We start from the raw sequence: 19,630 nt of genomic DNA, 5'->3' as shown, positions 1-19,630 counted from the left end.
TGTTCAATAGGTGTAGATGTAGAGTTAGAAGACTTACCTCCTCGAGTTTCCACCTCATCCTCACCGTGCTTGGTCTTTTCCTCATTAGACTCGAGTGCTTTTCCACTACGCAATTCCACAGCCTTCACATGTTCTCTTGGGTTAGTTTCCGTGTTGCTTGGCAAAGCTCCTTGCTCCCTATTAGCAATCAACTTAGCCAATTGTCCAATTTGATTCTCTAACCCCTTTATGGATGCATCTTGATTCTGAAATCTCGTCTCTGTTGCAGAAATAAATTTAGTCATCATTTGCTCTAAATTGGACTTCTCCTCCCGAGGCGGTTCTGGCTTGAATCCTTGGTGCATCCCATATGGTGGACCTCTTTGTTGGCGATTTTGGTTGTTTTGACCTCCCCATGAAAAGTTTGGGTGATTCCTCCATCCCGGATTATATGTGTTCGAGTAAGGGTCATTTCTAGGACGGTTCTGGAATCCCACTTGTTTTACCGGTGCTCCCTCAGGCACATAGAATGGATTGCCATCTTGGCAATCCTGCACATCATGCTCACCCCCACACTTATCACAGAAAATTTCTTGCAGACGCATAGCCGACCCACTCATGCTCATCCCATCAATCATTTTATTCAACGCCTCTAACTGTGCTGAAATCGCCGCCAGATCATTAACTTGATTAACTCCAGCACCTCGTCTCTGCCTATCAGACTGAGGATGATAGCTACTAGCAGTCATTTTCTCCAATAACTCATATCCTTCCTCAGCCGTTTTTCTCAGTAAATTACCACATGCAGCAGCATCTATCATGGTACGGTTAGGAGTAATCAGACCGTAGTAGAAAGTTTGAACGACTAACCCAAGCGGCAGCCCATGGTGTGGACATCTCCTCAACAAGTCCTTGTAGCGCTCCCATGCCTCGTAAAGTGACTCGTTCTCATATTGAGCAAAAGTAGTAATGTCGGCTCTAAGCTTCATAGTCTTCGACGGAGGAAAGTACTTGATCAGGAATGTCTTTTCCATATCCTCCCATGTAGTGATAGACCCTACAGGCAAAACAGTTTAACCACGACTTAGCTTTATCTCTCAGTGAAAATGGAAATAAACGCAAACGAACAGCATCATCAGACACGCCATTAAACTTAAAAGTATCACAAATTTCAAGAAAGTCAGCTATATGAGAATTAGGATCGTCAAGTGCACTTCCCCCAAATTGGACAGTGTTCTGAATCATCTGAATGATAGCTATCTTGATCTCAAACTGATTGACTCGGATGGCTGGTCTAACGATGCTTGGACGTGCTCCATCAAGAGACGGCTGTGCATAATCCAACATCGGTATACGCCTTGGCTCTTCTCTTTGTTGATCGCCTTCCATTCTTTCCATTGCTCTTCTCTGCTGTAGTCGAAGTCTAGCTGTGCGTTCAATTTCGGGGTCAAAAGCCTCAAGCTTAAACTCGAGTGATCTTCGCATGCACCGCAAGAAAAATTTGCAACACAATGAGAGTATCAAATAACAATAAAATAAATAATACTAAAGAATTTAAATGAAAAATAAAAAATTGTGAATCAACAGTCCCCGGCAACGGCGCCAAAAACTTTGTCGAGCAAAACTTGCACAGTGAATAGTCCCAAAATTTATTTTATAATTGAAAGCTCGATTTAAATATCGCAAGTGCACGATAGTCAAGTTATAATAAACATAAGTGAATACGAGTATCGATCCACAAGGACTGCGTTACAATATTTTTATTTTCAAGTAAAATTCTTTAGCAACGATAGAATGAGTTGATGATTAAACTACTGTATATCAAATAACTAAATTAATTAAAATGCAAAGAAAACGTTTCAAAGAAAGCAATGATTAATTTGGATTAAAATCAAATGAGAAACGAATCTGTTGGGAATTGTCAGTTCACCTACCACTCGTGTTTAAATAATTACACTCGACTTTTAGTTGTGCATTCGACGGAATTCCCTAGACTAATTAATATTCTCTGTCGAGCTATATTAATACTAATCATAAACATGCAGTAATCAAGTATCGTCAATTATTTAACAGTTCAAGATTGCATTACATTCTATGGAATCCACTAGCTTTCATCCGGGTGAACTATCACTATCGACACGTACCCAATTCCGTATATCTACTAAAATTGTAAATCCGTGGTTTATACTATTTGATCGTATTGTTAATTATTCTATCGAAATCATTAACAACATGAAATAATCAAAGGAAGTTAGCTAAGCTTCGATTGAAATAAGAAAGAACAATAGCATAAACAAATCACTAGTAAAAACGTCGAGAAATAATGTTAAACAACGAGTACGGGGTAGGATCCCCTCAAATCCCAACAAATCTAGAGTTTAGCTACTAAAATTCATAATAAAAACCAACAACAATCTAAGAATTAAAAACTGAATAATGAAAATACTAAAGATGACGACGGCTGACGGCCACGACGCGTGGAAATCTCGAGGTCTTCGAAATCTTCTTTGCTCCTAGCCTTTTCTCCAAGAAAATATGATGAAAATAATGATGTCCCCTGAAAAACGGCGCCCCTCTCGTGTATTAGGTCTATAGTGTCGGATCAAGTCCATAAAAAATGAAACAAATCTTTTCAAATCTCGCGGCTCGCTAGGGCGGTCAAAAGTGTCCGCCCTAGCGAGAGGTTCTCGCAGAAAATTCCTCGGCCATGTCCCTGGGTTCGCTGGTGACCGCCCTAGCGAGACGCTTGCGCAACAACTCCTCGGCCAGACCAACATGTATTGTGTTTCAATGGTTTTAACATGTTATTCCCTTCCATTTGATTCATATTATGTATTGATATACTTGTTGGTATATTAAAGGCAATTGAATGTCTCAATTGTGTAAAAAGGGAATACAAGAGAATAAAGTCTTCAAAGTGTTTGATGAAATGCCAAAGAGAAAGTTTAAAAATGATTTATGGATTGATAGATACATAGTCAGAGATTGCATGCAATTAGTTGATCAACGACCATAGGCTTATATCCCTAAGAGTTATCGATTTATATCGATGGGATATAGGTACAGAGACAGAGAAACTATATAGATATCAATCCAACAGAGAAAAGAGAAATACCATCTTATTGTTATATTATTGCTATGTTATTCATGATTCAGAGTTGATGGTATTTAATGTTTTAAAAGCCATGTTTTATAGAGTATGCTATGTACATTGCTATGTAAGAGTTCCACTTGCTGAGTTTTATACTCATTTCAGTTATTCATGTGATGCAGATAAGAGCGACGAACCAGGACGTTGATTGTGGGCCGGAGTCATGTGCATACCAAAGATGGAAGGAAGAAGTTATTTTGCTAGCATTTTGACATGATCACAAGAATGATATTTTGCTTTTTGTTGTATCATTTTATTGATCATTTGTATACTTTTGAATATATATGAAATGTATTTTGATTCCTTCCTTCATTTTAAAGAAAAATTTTAAATTCCGCTTTTATTTTATAAATGGGTCAGAGGTGTCACATGTTTACATGTTAATATGCATGGCAAGACATGTATGACATTTTTCAATCAGTACTTCTCGCGCATATGCGCGTCCAATGTGCACGCATATGCGCGAGACTCCCTATCTCGAAGCTTAGAATTACACCTGCTCGCGCATATGCGCGCCTCATCTCGCGCATATGCGCGAGACTTTCTGTCTAGGCATTTGGCTGCTCGCGCATATGATTGCCTTGTTTCCACGCATGTGCACGAGGTCTTCTCTCCTCCACACGTATCCCATGCATTCCAATGTCTTCCTCAGAGCTTGTCCTTCCATGATCACATCAATTCGTCAATTAAATAATCTCAGATTACAATGATAAAATCTCGGGCCTTACAATTCTTCCCCTCTGAGACATGATTTCGTCCTCGAAATGGCAGGCAATAAAATCACATAAAATAAGAATATATAACAGAAGCTAAATAAGAAACTCACATTAGTGAAACAACTCTGGAAATTTCTATCTCATATCTGATTCAGTCTCCCAGGTAGCTTCTTCAATACCATGAAGACTCTACTGAACTTTCACAAGCAGAATAGTCTTCGTTCTGAGCTGTTTTTCTTTACGATTGAGAATCTTAAGTGGATTTTCAAAATAACTCAGAGTTTCATCGAGTTCGGCCTCATCAGGCTGAAGAACATGAGAAGCATCAGGAAGATATTTCCGTAGCATAGACACATGAAAGACGTCATGTATTCCAGATAGAGACGGAGGAAGAGCAATTCTATAGGCACGATTACCTATTTTCTCAAGAATCTCATATGGACCGATATAACGTGGAGACAACTTCCCTCTCTTACCAAATCTGACAACGCATCTAAAAGGAGAAATTTCCAGAAATAATTTGTCTCCTTGCTCAAATTCTAAAGGTCAACGTCGAATATTTGCATATTTGGCATGTCTATCCTGAGCTGTCTTCATTCTCTGCTGAATCAGCTTTACTTTCTCAGTCATATCTCGAATCATGTCAGGCCCAATTTCAAGTACCTCTGAGATATCATCTCAATAGAGAGGAGATATGCACTTATTGCCGTACAAAGCTTCAAACGGAGCCATCACAGAGGGTAAGGAATCTTGCCAACTAGTGCAAAAGTCTAGCACTACAGCTCTAAGCATATCCTCTAAAGTTTGGATAGCCCTTTCTGATTGTCCATCAGTCTGAGGATGATATGCTGTACTCATGTCTAATTTCGTAGCTGGAGCTTTTTGCAAACTGTGCCAAAAGTGTGAAGTAAATCGAGGGTCACGATATGATACAATGGACTTTGGCACTCCATGCTATCTAACCACTTCTCTGACATAAATTTCTACCATCTGATCGTGTATGTATGTCATTCGGTAAGGAATAAAACATGCTGATTTGGTTAATCTGTCAAAAACGACCCAAATCGCATTACAACCTCGGGAGGATCGTGGTAGCTTCGTAACAAAATCCATGGAAATGTGATCCCATTTCCATTCTGGAATAGATAAACTATTCAGTAGACCTCCTGGTTTCTTCCTTTCTACTTTCACTTGTTGGCAATTCAAGAATTTGGACACAAAATCTGGGATATCTGATTTCATTTGTTTCCACCAAAACCGTTTCTTCAGATCGTTGTACATCTTTCTGCCACAAGGATGAATACTAAAACGACTACAGTGTGCATCTGTCAAAATCTATTGTCTCTAGTCTGAAACATCTGGCACAACAAGACGATTATTTGCATGTAACACATTATCACGAACTTGATGTTTTGATTGATGTCCTGATCTGACCATCGCAATCGAATTCTGAATATTCTGATCAACTTTCTATGTTTCTTTGATTCTTAAAATCAGCTCTGGTTCACCTTGAATGGTACAAAGTCTCAGAGGTTTACAATCTGTCTCAAATACTAATCCAGAAAGACAAAAATCTTCAATCAAATTCGAGACACCAATCTTCGATAGGGATAAAGAACATACCTTTCGACTCAGTGCATCAGCTGCTGTATTTGATTTCCATGTGTAATATTTGATTTCACAATCAAATCATTCAGAAAATCAAGTCATCTTCGTTGCCTCTTATTCAGTTCTGACTGTGAAAATAAATATTTCAAACTCTTATGATCAGAATAAATTTCAAACTTCTCATCATATAGATAGTGTCGTTAGATTTTCAAAGCAAACACGATTGCAGCCAATTCAAGATCATGAATCTGGTTGCGAGTATCATGTGGTTTTAATTGTCTCGAGGCATAAGAAATAACATGTCTTCGCTGCATCAAAACACAACCTTGTCCCCTGTGAGAAGTATCACAATAAACAACAAAATCACCAGTACCTGACGGGATAGTTAACACCAGAGCACTGGTTAATCTCTTTTTCAGCTCCAGGAAACTGGATTCACACGCCTCTGACCAAACAAAAGGGGCATTCTTCTGGGTTAGCTGAGTAATCGGCTTAGCAATACTAGAGAAATCTTTTATGAATCGACGATTATAGCCCGCTAAACCCATGAAATTGTGTATCTCACTGATTTCGGTCTAGGCCAATTGATCACAACCTCAACTTTGCTAGGATCAATAGAAATACCATCTCCCGATATAATGTGCCCCATAAATACAACTTGTTTCAGCCAAAATTCACATTTCCATAGCTTTGGATATATTTTCTCAGCTCTCAGCATCTTCAATACAATTCTCAGATGCTCAGCATGATCAATTAGATTCTTCGAATAAATCAGAATATCGTCAATAAAGATAATCACAAAGTCATCAAGATATTTCTGAAATATACGGTTCATCAAACCCATAAATACAGCTGGAGCATTCGTTAAACCAAATAGCATGACTATAAACTCATAGTGGCCATACCTGGTTCTGAAAGCTGTCTTCGATATATCAGAATATTTGACTCTCAGCTGATGATATCTAGATCTTAAATCGATCTTGGAATAAATAGAATAACCCTGCAACTGATCAAATAGGTCATCAATACGAGGCAAAGGGTATTTATTCTTCATAGTAGCTTTATTCAATTGTCGATAGTCAATGCAGAGTCTCATTGAACCGTCTTTATTTCTGACAAACAGTACTGGAGCGCCCCGATGAGAAACACTCGGTCTGATGTAACACTTGGCTAGTAAATCCTCTAGTTGATCTTTCAATTCTTTCAGTTCAATTGGTACCATTCTGTATAGAGCTTTAGAAATAGTTACTGTACCTGGTATTAGTTCAATACTGAAGTCTATTTATCGGACTGGAGGCAAACTCGAAATCTCATTTGGGAAGACGTCAGCAAAGCAAATCTTCCAATGAAGGTCTCGACTTCAGTACATCTATTGAATACACAAGGAATCCCTCTTTTCTTTTCTGTAATAATCAAGTCATAGATAATACAGATATCAAAGGAATTCGAGATCTGGAACCCTTACCGTAAAATTTCCATTCATCAGCCATTTCAGGTCTGAGTCTTACAATTTTCTGGAAACAATCTACGGTAGCTCACTTGGTCAGCATATCGATACCAATAATGCATTCAAAATCAGACAAACCGAGTACAATACAATCTAGCCTATCTCATTACCATCATACTGCAGCATACAATGTTTAACAAAATTCATTGATATAAGACCTCTCCCCAAAGGTGAAGAGACAGATACTACAGCAGATAAAGAATCAACAAGCAAAGCATGTATCAATGCAAATCGCTCAGAGATAAAAGCATGGGATGCACCAGTATATATAAAAACATAATCAGGATAACCACAAAAAGAACAGTTACATGTAATCACATCATCAAGTGCTTCCTGGGCCTTTTCCTCGGTCAAGGCAGACACTGGCCTGCTGTCTCGGAGGCTGGCTAATAGTCTGGCTTCCTCCGGACCTAGGATGTGACTGGGTAGGTTGTGGCTGGAATGAGTGAACAGAAGATGATCGTCTATCAGCCTAAGCCACTGATCCAGATGATCCTGCTCCTTTGGATCGTTGAGAACCTCACTGTGGACAGACTTTGGCAAAGTGTCCTGGCAATCGACAAATGTTGCAACTACCAAACACTCATTGGCATTGCTCGGTTATATGTCTTACTTCACATGTTCTGCAATAAACCCCTGTATAGTACTGGCCAAAACCAGTCTGTCGTGAGCCACTTGAACTAGATGAGCTGCTTCCAGATTTCTTAAACTGTTTTCCTCGAGCTTTCAGATGGTCCTTCTTCCCACTGCTGCTACAGCCACTATCAAATCAGGAAGGTGATTGGTGGAACTGAACTGAAAGTTGTTTTTATTTCAGTGTTTGAGCAACATACGAATTTCCTCGTTGTTTGATCAAGCCTGCTTCAGCTCTTTTTGCTCTGTTCAAGGCCTTAGCAAAATTTTTTGGTCGCCCCGTATTTACCAGTGTAAAAATATCAGGATTCATCCCCTTGATGAACTGATCAGCCACGATCTCATCATTATCAGCAACATGAGGAGAAAAACGTAGGAAGGTAGAGAATTTGGTCACGTAATCTTCAATATTCAGATGACCCTGTTTCAGGTTAGAAAACTCTGCACCCTTGTACTTTCTGTACGATACTGGGAAAAATCGTTGATAAAATTCAGCTTTAAAGATCCTCCTTGGTAACCATACCTCGATGCTCCGAAGCTCTCTTGGTTGTGAGCCCCCAACTCTTCGCAACCTTATGTAACTGGTGCCCAATCATTCTGACTCTACGCTCATCTGTATAGTCAAGTGAATCAAACAACATCTCAATATCATCAGGCCAGCTCTCGCTGTCGATAGAAGTATCAGTGCCTTTCAAAGTCGGCAGTTTGAATGACTGAAATCTCTTTAACAGTGTTTCCAATTGTGTCAATGTAACATCTATCGGATTATTTGAAGTACTACCTTGTTATGCGGCTCTTCGAGGAGGCATATCTGATTATCAAAATGGTTAGTAATCAAAACTAGAAAATCTGTCTCTGTCCTCCTCTGATCATCATACTTCTGATCAAGAAACGGTTTTGATTCATTCTCCAATAATACACATTTCCAATCAAATCAGATAATCAGGAAAACATGCAGTTTCTAAAGCAGTAAAACATGATATCATACTAGCATATAAAGTATGCAAATCAACATTACAATAAATCTCATGCTAGTATCATAGAAGCAAGAAAGAAAACTCCATGTACCCCACTTACTCGCTTTATTTCAGTCTAAGGAACATACAGCTCTGATACCACCTGTTGTGGGGACCCGGGTGCTAACTCATTTTCTTAACTCATCATTGGGATTAAATGGATCAATTAAATACTCTAGATCGTAAAATTTAATTTAATTTTATTTTTTTAAAGCTGAGCACCTCATAAACAAGTGTCCAAAATACTACAACAAGTTTTGCTCCTTTTATTTAATTTACAAGATCAAGCGCAATATATACAACAAGATCAAGATACAAAACTTGTTCAAAAGAAAGTCATTAAACTAACTAATGTTTATCAAACACATATCAAGTGTGGAACAACCAGTTCTACATCTAAGCCCGGATCACCACTCTAATCTCGATCTTTCATGCTCTTCTCGACCCTGATCATGTCACACCTGTTGTCATGCACACATACAAACACAACAACAGCCGGATAACTCCGGTGAGAAATATATTTCCCAGTATATAAACAACATATACATGCATTTCATACAAGTATATATGAAATCATAAAACATTTGTCAAACAACATGTATCATAGTCTAAGAAAACATAAATTGATACAAAACTTTCAATCAAAATCTTTAGCTCTATATCTTTGACTCAACTCTTATGTAGGGATCCCGATTTGAATAAGAACGTAACAATTCTCCCACCTACTCTCCAATTCGAGGTGGTGGTACGTCCCTATTCCAGGACTTTGGCACACTATATCGAGTGTCTACAATAGGAGTCGATCTTTCTCCTAAGCGTATCGATATAAACCAAACGTCCAGTGTTTTGGCACCTTTACCAAAGACTCATCCAAGATGTCTATCTCATAATACATGCTTTTCTATAACTCAATATACTAAGCATATTAATCTCAAGAATTTCAAACACATTAAAGTAATAACAATTTAGTATGTGGTTTTGGGAACTCAAGCCATATATTACTTAGGGATGTCAATCGGGTAGGTTGGGTCGGGATTCGGGTCAACCCGCAAAATTTATTTTTTTTGTTTTCAACCCGAACCCAGCCCGAACCCGAAGCAACCCGATAACCCCAAACCCGAACACGAACCCGTATAACCCGACTCAACCCATCTAACCCGAATTTTATTTAATTTTTTTTCAATTTTTAAAAAAAATTAATGAAAAAATTTAAAAAAATAAAAAAAATAATAATATTTTAATTTAAACACATAATAACAAAATTTCCGATTTAAATTTGAAAGTTTAATCGTAGAAAATTAAAAGTATATTTACAAAATCAAATAAAAAATTGTTAATAAAATAAAAATATGCAAAATAAATATTAAATGATGATAATTTATCATATAAATATACAATAAATTTTGTTCAAACATACAATATATAAAAATATAGGTAATATTTTAAAAAAAAAAATTTGCGGGTCAATTTGCGACCCAACCCGAAACCTGCCTAACATGGCACTAACCCGAACCCAAACCGAACCCGAAAAACCCCAACCTGAACCTGATTTTTTTCGTGTTGGGTTGACGGGTCGTGTCGCATTTTGACACCCCTAATTACTCGAGTTATCTATCCCGGTTTAACATTAATTTATACGTTTTGTTCTTGTTGTTTTGTTTGATGCAACCAATCTCAATCTTGCTTTGCTCGTTCTTCTACCGGTTTCGAAGTTGAATTCTCGAGTTCGAAGCCTTCAATACCAAATCTGGAATGACATTTTTGAGAGGCACAATATCAACTTACAACTCAAAGCAACACATGGTATGATAAATCTCAATCTAATTATGTTTCGACGTCATAATGGCGCAATTTCGAGATACCCGGAAACTCAACAACAATAGATGAATATCAACCACTCATAATCATCAAAAAATACAAACTTCAATTTCAAAATCTGCACAACTCCATTCGAACATATGCTGGAAAAATGATAACAATTGCATACACTGTCCGTTCTTCGATCCGGTTTCGATTATATGCTTATAATAATATCAAGAATATATAACATCAATCAAATTATGTGAAAGAGGATCGGTTACGGTGACCGGAAGCGCAACGGAAGTTTAAAAAACGAATTTTTCATGAATATTTTCGGCCACCATGAACGTGTGTGTAGCAAATACAAAAATCTCAACTTTCACACATAGGTTGTTGAGAAAATCGTTACCTATCAACCTCTTGAGGTTGATGATGGCACCAACTAAAGTGTAAACACTATAGCTCTTGTATGGCGAGAAAAATCTACAAGCTTTCCTCCTTTCCTTCAAGAATTAGGCCCACCACCAACTTTGTAGATCCACCTCACACTTGCACTAGAAAATGTAAGGTTTTTCAAAGAGAAGAGAGAGTGTTTTTCAACTATTGAAGAACACAAAATGAGAGAAATTTTTTTGAGAGAAATTGCTCCCCAAATTTCGGCCAACACACTAGAATGAGAGAGGGGGAGAGTTGCCTTGGTTGTGGGAAAAGTCAAAAAGGTTGTCTTGCATGCCATGCAATATTTTAATCAAAAGTAATCAACACCTCTTCACCTTCCAAGCATGCAAAACCTAGTGGGCTTGTAACATTTACAAAGCCCATGGACTATTTAAATTGTCTCAAACATATTTGAGTCTATTTATAGTTTACTTGATTTTACGCAAGCCCACTAGTTAAATAATTATTTCCAATTGGGATCTACAAGGCCCAATGGTGTTTAATTAATTCAACACTTGAATTAATTTAATTATTTGGACTCTACTAGGCCCACATGTGTAAAATTAATTCAACAATTGAATTAATTTAGTCCATAATAATGTTTATTTAAATCACAATTTTCAAATACATTATTCACTTGGCCTACTTTTAATTTAGGAACCTATTCATAAATTAAAAATTACATTTCTTTCATAGAAGTCATACTTCTATTTTCCTTACGCTTATAAACTCATTTATAAGCCGTTCAACACATTGAACTATTTTACTTCTCAACGGGATCTAGAAAGCTAGCACTTGTGTGGTCCTCAATGGTTCATTGATACAACTAGCCGCGGGTTTATATCTCCATGTGATTCGGACTAAACATGTCCTTATATGAGCATACCCCAATTGCTCCATTCTTACTTATCAACTCCTTGATAACAAGAACGTCAGAACTCAAGTCTGATACTACCCAACCAATCATGTTAAACGCCTAGCAGCATCGCTTACATGATTCCCTAGGTATCAAATGATAGTGCTCGGAAGAATCATTCAATTATGGTTAGCGTACTGTACGGTCCCTTCAACTCATATATCCAGACCGATTCGACAACCATTGGTATATCGAGAGTTGTCAATGAATCGATACTATGTGTCATGTCGTAGTTGCATCGATGGTGTAATCTATGAAACCTCTTTCATAATTACCACCATACTCTAATCAGAGATTTCAAACTACATATACATGAAAACACATAGGATATCCATACCCGTAGGTAAGCGGTAATCCCCGACTACAATGCATCGAATCCTATATGTTTCGACATAACACCCAACCTTGCCACCTGATGACCCCATGAGAGTCGGTAAACAAGTCAAAGTGAAACGCTAGCACATAGAGTCTCAATGTTGTCCCGGGTCATAAGGACTAATGGTGTACAACCATAAACTAGGATGTTTCCACTCGATAAGTGAGAACCACTTGGAAAGTCCTTTATAGAGGGTTGTTCAGTGCACTCTACCAGGAGCACCTATCTGCATGCTTGGACATCACAATGTTCCCTACCAATGAAACATGGTACTCAAATCGCAGATAATAGTCTCGAGCTCTAGCGGCCTATATCCTTCTTAGTGGCGGCTGAATCGACTAGGAACCGTTTAGAATATACAATATTACAAATATGAGTTTCATGATACTCATCATATGAGCATCTCATATTCTTTCTACTATTTGTATATTCAAGGGCTTTATCTATGCAACTAGCATGGGTATACAGATAAAGAAGTGCCAAAACAATAAATTCAAATATTATTAAAATAAAGATCGTTTATACATAGAGTTTCATTGTTAACACTCGGCCAACACTTGGCTCGACGTAAACCTACTCTAACAATCTCCCACTTGCACTAGAGCCAACTACCCATATGCTTTAAACCCGTCGATTCGCGATGCTTCTCAAATAATGGTCCAGGTAAAGGCTTAGTTAGCGGATCAACAACATTATCTGCGGAGCCGACTTTGTCAATCGTGACATCTCCTCTTTCCACGATCTCTCAGAGGATGTGGTACTTTCTCAGTATATGTTTGGACTTCTGATGAGACCTTGGCTCCTTCTCCTGAGCTATAGCTCCCGTGTTGTCACACATCACCAGGATAGGAGCAACTCCATTAGGAATGAATCCCAACTCTTGGACGAAATTTCTAATCCAAACAGCCTCCTTTGTTGCAGCCGATGCAGCTATGAATTCGGCCTCAATGGTGGAATCTGCAGTGCTGTCTTGCTTGGAACTCTTCCAAGAGACAGCACCACCATTGAGCATGAATACGAATCCAGAGGTTGACTTCGAGTCATCGATATCGCTTTGGAAGATAAAGTCGGTATAGCCTTCCAATTTCAGTTCTCCACCCCCATAGACCAAGAAAACTTATTGGTCCTTCTCAAATACTTGAGGATGTCTTTCACAGCTTTCCAGTATGGAAGACCAGGGTTAGATTGATATCTAATCACTACACTTAGTGCAAAAGCCACGTCAGGACGTGTAGATATCATTCCATACATGATGCTACCAATCGTAGATGCATAAGGAATGCTTGTCATCGCCACTAACTCTGCATCAGTCTTGGGAGACATAGACTTGGATAGGGACACGCCATGACACATTGGTAGATGTATTCTCTTGGACTCATCCATCGAGAACCGCTTCACGATGGTATCAATGTATGTGGACTGGGTGAGACCAAGCAATCTTTTTGATCTATCTCTATAGATCTGTATTCCCAATACAAAAGATGCTTCACCCAAGTCCTGCATCGAGAACTTACTTGCTAACCATATCTTAGTTGATTGAAACATCCCTATATCATTCCCCATGAGTAGAATGTCATCAACATAAAGCACCAGGAATGTCACAGCACTCTCACTCACCTTCTTATACACACAGGGTTCCTCAGGATTCTTAGTAAAACCAAACTCTTTGATTGTACTATCGAATCTGAGGTTCCAACTCCTAGATGCCTGCTTTAGACCATAAATAGATCTCTGAAGTTTACATACCATATGCTCACTTCCGACAGATGTGAACCCCTCAGGTTGAGACATGTAAATCGCTTCCTTAATATCCCCATTAAGAAAGACTGTCTTCACATCCATCTGCCATATCTCATAGTCATACCATGCAGTTATGGCTAGCAAAATCCTTATAGACTTGAACATTGCGACTGGGGAAAAGGTTTCCTCAAAGTCAACTCCTTGTCTTTGAGTATATCCTTTTGCCACCAATAGCGCCTTGAAGGTCAATACCTTCCCATCTGCCCCAAGTTTCCTCTTGTAAATCCATTTACACCCTATGGGAACAATTCCCTCAGGTGGATCCACGAGATTCCACACTTGGTTCGAATGCATGGAATTCATCTCAGATTCCATCGCTTCAAGCCACTTGGATGAATCGGCATCAGATAATGCTTCCTTGAAGGTCCTTGGATCACATCCATGGTTAGGCTCATCATGGCCCTCTTCAAGAAGCAGACCATACCTCATAGGTTGTCTCGAGACTCTCTCGGATCTTCTAAGAGCTTGTATCTCCTCTCTTGGCTCCTCGGGTGTGGGTTCTACAAATGTGGGTGTCTCTCGAACCTCTTCGAGTTCTATCATCTCGCCTTTTCTATCTAATAGAAATTCCTTTTCTAAAAAGGTTGCATTCCTAGTGTGGGGACCCGGACGCTAATCCATTCCTTAATCGTCTTTAGGAATATTTAATCATTCATAATAAACAGGGTCTAAAAATTTTTCTTTTAAAATGCAAAACGGAAACGTAATGTAATTAAAATCAAATTACATTTTAAACATGAACATACAAATCTGATGTCATCTACAATAATCCAACTAGGTTCAACTACATGTCGGTGCTAAATCCTAAGTTGCTTCTGAAGCCCGGATCTCCACGCTATCTAATCCAGCCTCGTTCTCGTCTTGACCCCGCTCCTATCCCACCTGTTGCCATGCACACATACAGACAAGACAACAGCCGGATAACTCCGGTGAGAATTACATTCTCAGTATAAATCATGTATACATGCAATCATATAAACAATATAAAAGCATATAACGGATAGTTCTAACATGTATCAAATCAGAACATGAATCCATACAATCCTAAATCAAGTTCTAACTATGTACCTTAATCAGGAACATACTCAATATCAAGAATAACTCCTATTCTAAACTTGTGCCAATGTCAGGAACTTAATCAATATCAAAAATAACTTCTATTCTAAACATGTACCAAATATCAGGAACAAAATCAATCTCAAGAATAACTTCTATTCAAAACATGTACCAATCTCAGGAACATAATCAATAGTCAGAATAACTTCTATTCTAAACATTTACCAATATCAGGAACATAATCAATATCAAGAATAATTCTTATTCTAGACATGTACCAATATCAGAAACATAATCAGTATTAATCAATACCACTCAATCTAGCTGTCACTCAGGCTAGTGACTCTACATTTTAGACTAGACTCAATCCTAGTCTAGGGATCCCGGTTTCCAGATGTGGTATTCCTATATCGAATTCCGTAAAGGATGGAACCATAATCTCTATTACTCGATATAACCAGTGCCCTGGTATTCCTATATCGAATTCCGTAATAGAAGAATTCCAATACCCTTTACTCGATATAACCAAATATGGTGTTCCTATATCGAATTCCGTAATAGATTCCATTACTCGATATAACCAAACATCCAGTGTCCTGACCTAACCGTCAAGGACTGTAGCTCTATCGCTAATATCCTATCTTGAGACATCGTGCAATGTGCCGTGGCGATACCACCACTATCCGGCACTTCTGTCACAAGATAACTCGTCTAATACCTGTCATCTAATATCAAGAGAACAAGTATATCAATCAACTTCATGCAAATATCAATGCAATAAGGTAAAGTATGTGATTTAGGGAAACTCGAGTCAAACCTCACTCGAGTTGTGCGATCCCAACTCAACATTAATTTATACCTTTATCTTCTCGCTCAGAAGAAGAAAAAGAAGTCCCGACTCTATCTCGGTCCATTCCCAATCTGGTAATAACAATATCGAACAGATATAATATCAATAAACAACTCAATTCAATACCTGTTCTGATCAATATCAAATCACAATAAAATCTGATCAATGTCAATCGACATACGGTATACCAATACAATCTAAATCAATACCGACTCTGATCAATTTCAATCAACTGATGTTTCGACGGCATAACAATACTGTCTCGATAATCCCGTCAGTCCAAACATCACAGATATAATACCAGAACTCATAATCAATATCGATACTGGTCAAAATCTCGATAACCATACATATCTGATATGAATTCTCAGTCAAATCAACTCCGAAAATCATAACAATTACATGACCAGTCCTTTCTTTAATCTGACTTCAATTCTATGATGTCTAACATGACAAGAACATCATATATGAATTCTATCTAATTCTGACAATATCATAATTTCAAATGATAACAGAACTCAATAAAACTTACGTCCAGTTGTAGCTCTCGTCGAGAGGAGTACGGTACTGTGTCCGGATTTAAATTCTGATAAACGGATCACGCACACTCAAATTTTGAAACCAAAATGAAGCTTGAGGGATATTGTAATGGTAACTCTCGGTTTTCCTTCTGAAAGTCCCAAAGCAATGAAATTTTTATATGTCAAAGCATGACAAGTGTCCCACCAAGTCATAATTTGCACTTTAGTCCCTGGATTTTTCACTATTTGCAATTCAGCCCTCAATAACTCTTTTTAATTCAATTTCAATCCTACTTAATTATAAAAATCGTGGAATTTAATTCATCATTCCAAAATTCGTAAATTAAATAATCTCGGATTAAAGTGATATAATCTCGGGCCTTACAATTCTCCCCCTCTTAGATAGGATTTCGTCCTCGAAATCACAGGTAATCAAGAGTACTATAATTCAGTCAGTATACTATCTTCAGATATCATAGACTCTGAGTACAATCTGTCACAATCGAGATTCATATCCGAACAATTCTGTATACCACAATCACAGTTCCCAGAATATTCAATTCAATCATACGCTGCGAATATATCAAAAGGTCATAGATAAAACGAGCATAATGTCTTCAGAATATTGCTGAACACAGGATTTATCAATCCATCATTGGAACTGAAGTATTTTCCAGAGAAACATATATTCAAATGTAACTCTAACTCTCAGGCAATAAATCTTTCAACTGATATCTCAATTCTTTCAGTTCAATCAGTATCAGTCTATAAGAAATTCTAAAATGCAACCAATACCTGGAATCAAATCAAGGCTGAAATCACTCTTCCGGATACAGGACAACCTGAAATCTCATCTGAAAGACTATAGCAAACTTCCTGCTATTAGTAAATCAATCCCTGGTAAGCTCAACTTCAGTCATCAACTGAATACATAAGGAATTACTCCATTCCTTTCGATAATCATCGAATCATAAACAATACAGATATCAAGGAATTCAAAATCAAGAATCCTTACCGTATATCATTTATTCCTTGGCCATTTCAGGTCCGAATCTTACCATCTCCTGGCAAGACTCTATAATTGCTCTGTACTTGTTCGATATCTCAATATCAATCAGGCAGTCATCATCAGACAATACAAGTTCAATCTGTCCTAATTCAATCCCATAATCATAGCGGAACAATACCTGCCACTATATCATCAAGTGTGTCCTGGGTCTGTTCCTTGATCACCATATCCAGATGATCCAGCTCCCTGAAATCCTCGGGAACCTCTCAGTTCTAATATTCCTTTGGTTGTAATCCACCAACTCCTGGCGGCTTCTCGTAACTGATTGGGCACCAGTTTAACTCTCTGTTCATCTGTACAATCAAGTAAATCGAACCGTAATTCTATGTCATTAAACCGGTTCTCATACTCTTCAGACGTCCCGATATCACTCAGAATCGGCGGCTGAAATAACTGAAACTCTTTCAATTTAATTTCCATCTGAATTTCTGATACATCTATCTGATCAGACGAAGTACCACCCCTTTCTGAAAATCTTCTACGAGGTATATCTGATGATCACAGGAATCAGTAATCACAAGAGATAATCAATCCCAATCCCTTTCTGATCAGCTTACCTTCTGATCAAGAATTGGTTCTGATTCATTTTCTAATCAGATATATTACCAAATCAATTCAGATATTCAGGTAACATACATTTAAACGCAATAAAACATGCTGGCATGCTAGCATACTCAATGTAAATCAACATAATACTATATCACATGCTAGCAATCAAAAGCAGGAAAGAAAACTCAGTCTACCCCGCTCACTCTTTTCTATCTCAGTGCTAAGGAACCTACAGTTCAAGGACCTACAGCTCTGATACCACCTGTTGTGGGGACCCGGACGCTAATCCATTCCTTAATCGTCTTTAGGAATATTTAATCATTCATAATAAACAGGGTCTAAAAATTTTTCTTTTAAAATGCAAAGCGGAAACGTAATGTAATTAAAATCAAATTACATGTTAAACATGAACATACAAATCTGATGTCATCTACAATAATCCAACTAGGTTCAACTACATGTCGGTGCTAAATCCTAAGTTGCTTCTGAAGCCCCGATCTCCACGCTATCTAATCCAACCTCGTTCTCGTCTTGACCCCGCTCCTATCCCACCTGTTGCCATGCACACATACAGACAAGACAACAGCCGGATAACTCCGGTGAGAATTACATTCTCAGTATAAATCATGTATACATGCAATCATATAAACAATATAAAAGCATATAACGGATAGTTCTAACATGTATCAAATCAGAACATGAATCCATACAATCCTAAATCAAGTTCTAACTATGTACCTTAATCAGGAACATACTCAATATCAAGCATAACTCCTATTCTAAACTTGTGCCAATGTCAGGAACTTAATCAATATCAAAAATAACTTCTATTCTAAACATGTACCAAATATCAGGAACAAAATCAATCTCAAGAATAACTTCTATTCTAAACATATACCAATCTCAGGAACATAATCAATAGTCAGAATAACTTCTATTCTAAACATTTACCAATATCAGGAACATAATCAATATCAAGAATAATTCTTATTCCAGACATGTACCAATATCAGAAACATAATCAGTATTAATCAATACCACTCAATCTAGCTGTCACTCAGGCTAGTGACTCTACATTTTAGACTAGACTCAATCCTAGTCTAGGGATCCCGGTTTCCAGATGTGGTATTCCTATATCGAATTCCGTAAAGGATGGAACCATAATCTCTATTACTCGATATAACCAGTGCCCTGGTATTCCTATATCGAATTCCGTAATAGAAGAATTCCAATACCCTTTACTCGATATAACCAAATATGGTGTTCCTATATCGAATTCCGTAATAGATTCCATTACTCGATATAACCAAACATCCAGTGTCCTGACCTAACCGTCAAGGACTGTAGCTCTATCGCTAATATCCTATCTTGAGACATCGTGCAATGTGCCGTGGCGATACCACCACTATCCGGCACTTCTGTCACAAGATAACTCGTCTAATACATGTCATCTAATATCAAGAGAACAAGTATATCAATCAACTTCATGCAAATATCAATGCAATAAGGTAAAGTATGTGATTTAGGGAAACTCGAGTCAAACCTCACTCGAGTTGTGCGATCCCAACTCAACATTAATTTATACCTTTATCTTCTCGCTCAGAAGAAGAAAAAGAAGTCCCGACTCTATCTCGGTCCATTCCCA

The 19,630-nt window shown here is 37.9% G+C and overlaps 1 non-coding gene across 1 annotated transcript; it reads left to right on the top strand.

Annotated features, from left to right (window-relative positions):
* Nucleotides 1-858: 858 nt before the first annotated feature.
* LOC140806427 (small nucleolar RNA R71) lies at nucleotides 859-965 on the top strand. Its single transcript, XR_012112502.1, has one exon. It is a non-coding gene; the product is annotated as a small nucleolar RNA R71 (small nucleolar RNA).
* Nucleotides 966-19,630: the final 18,665 nt, after the last annotated feature.

Source organism: Primulina eburnea, chromosome 11 (genome assembly GCF_022965805.1).
Source record: "Primulina eburnea isolate SZY01 chromosome 11, ASM2296580v1, whole genome shotgun sequence".
NCBI lineage: Eukaryota > Viridiplantae > Streptophyta > Magnoliopsida > Lamiales > Gesneriaceae > Primulina > Primulina eburnea.
This window is presented reverse-complemented; position numbering and strand designations above follow the sequence as displayed.